Source organism: Diaphorina citri, unplaced genomic scaffold (genome assembly GCF_000475195.1).
Source record: "Diaphorina citri unplaced genomic scaffold, Diaci psyllid genome assembly version 1.1 scaffold178, whole genome shotgun sequence".
In the NCBI taxonomy this organism is placed as follows: domain Eukaryota; kingdom Metazoa; phylum Arthropoda; class Insecta; order Hemiptera; family Psyllidae; genus Diaphorina; species Diaphorina citri.
The window spans coordinates 67,159-68,446 of NW_007377615.1; the positions used below are offsets into that span (position 1 = coordinate 67,159).

At 36.1% G+C, this 1,288-nt stretch overlaps 2 non-coding genes across 2 annotated transcripts; one reads left to right on the forward strand and one right to left on the reverse strand.

Annotated features, from left to right (window-relative positions):
* Positions 1 to 521: 521 nt before the first annotated feature.
* Positions 522 to 595, reverse strand: Trnan-guu. Its single transcript has one exon. It is a non-coding gene; the product is annotated as a tRNA-Asn (tRNA).
* A 211-nt stretch (positions 596 to 806) lies between these two features.
* On the forward strand, positions 807 to 880 carry Trnan-guu. The gene has a single exon. It is a non-coding gene; the product is annotated as a tRNA-Asn (tRNA).
* The last annotated feature ends 408 nt before the right edge of the window (positions 881 to 1,288 follow it).

Sequence of the window (1,288 nt, forward strand, 5' to 3'; positions counted from 1 at the left end):
AGGTATAGTTGTCAATTGTTATTGAATAGGAGGGAGAGGTTAGTTTGATGAGTTGTATTACAAGAGACATGAGGTTTTCATTATCCCTTTTTGGAGTGAAAGAGATCAGCTAAGAGAAGAAGGACAAGGGTTAAATAGAACTTTCTCTGCTATTTACGATCCCAAGTCCCCTGGCTGAAAAGTAAACCAGTGGTTTGGAACTCTCGTTTTACGTAGTTGTCAATTGTTATTCAATAGGAAGGAGAGGTTAGTTTGATGAGTTGTATTACAAGAGACATGAGGTTTTCATTATCCCTTTTTGGAGTGAAAGAGATCAACTAAGAGAAGAAGGACAAGGGTTAAATAGAACTTTCTCTGCTATTTACGATCCCAAGTCCCCTGGCTGAAAAGTAAACCAGTGGTTTGGGTGGAAGAGCTCCTTCAGAAGAACCCTGCCACAAAAAGAGAAAGCCATAAAAAGTATGATTGAAATTAACAAATGAACATTTACACACCAACGTATCGTACGGAGAGAAAAAAATCGCCCCCGGGTGGATTTGAACCACCAACCTTTCGGTTAACAGCCGAACGCGCTAACCAGTTGCGCCACGGAGGCTTGTGTGTAAAACATGGTTGTAAAGATGCTCATATTTTCAATTTTGAGCTTTCTGAGCTTCTTTACAATACACTTTGTGATAAGAGGTATAGGTACCTAGAGTAATCAGAGTACTGAGGTATGATAATTATTTGGCAACTTTTAACATCCCAAATCTAATCCTAACACTTTTCACTGATATAGACTTTAGCATACAAGTACTTACAACCAAGCCTCCGTGGCGCAACTGGTTAGCGCGTTCGGCTGTTAACCGAAAGGTTGGTGGTTCAAATCCACCCGGGGGCGAATTTTTTTCAGATTGAAAATTTGGGCTGTGTCTACGTCAGTTTTTCTGTATATGAAACTTTACATTGTTGTTGGTTTATTCTTTATTTATTTATTTATTTGTTATGATTTTAATAATTATTATTTATTTTTTAATAAAAAATGCTAATTATTCAATTATTTTTAAATTAGCCATAGTCTGTGATAATGTCTCTCTCCTCGTCTATCATCCATTCTATTTTTTGCTATAAAGCTTGTGTTGCCCTTGCTAATTGCAAAGTTATAATGAGTAAATGTCATTTTAATGACTGTTACGTCATCCTCGCTTTTGTGAATATGAATTACTTTTTAATACGCGTATTTGTATTGGAAGGAGAAAAAATAATAAAATAAATAAACAGGGAAAGGGGACTTACAAGGATGCATTAA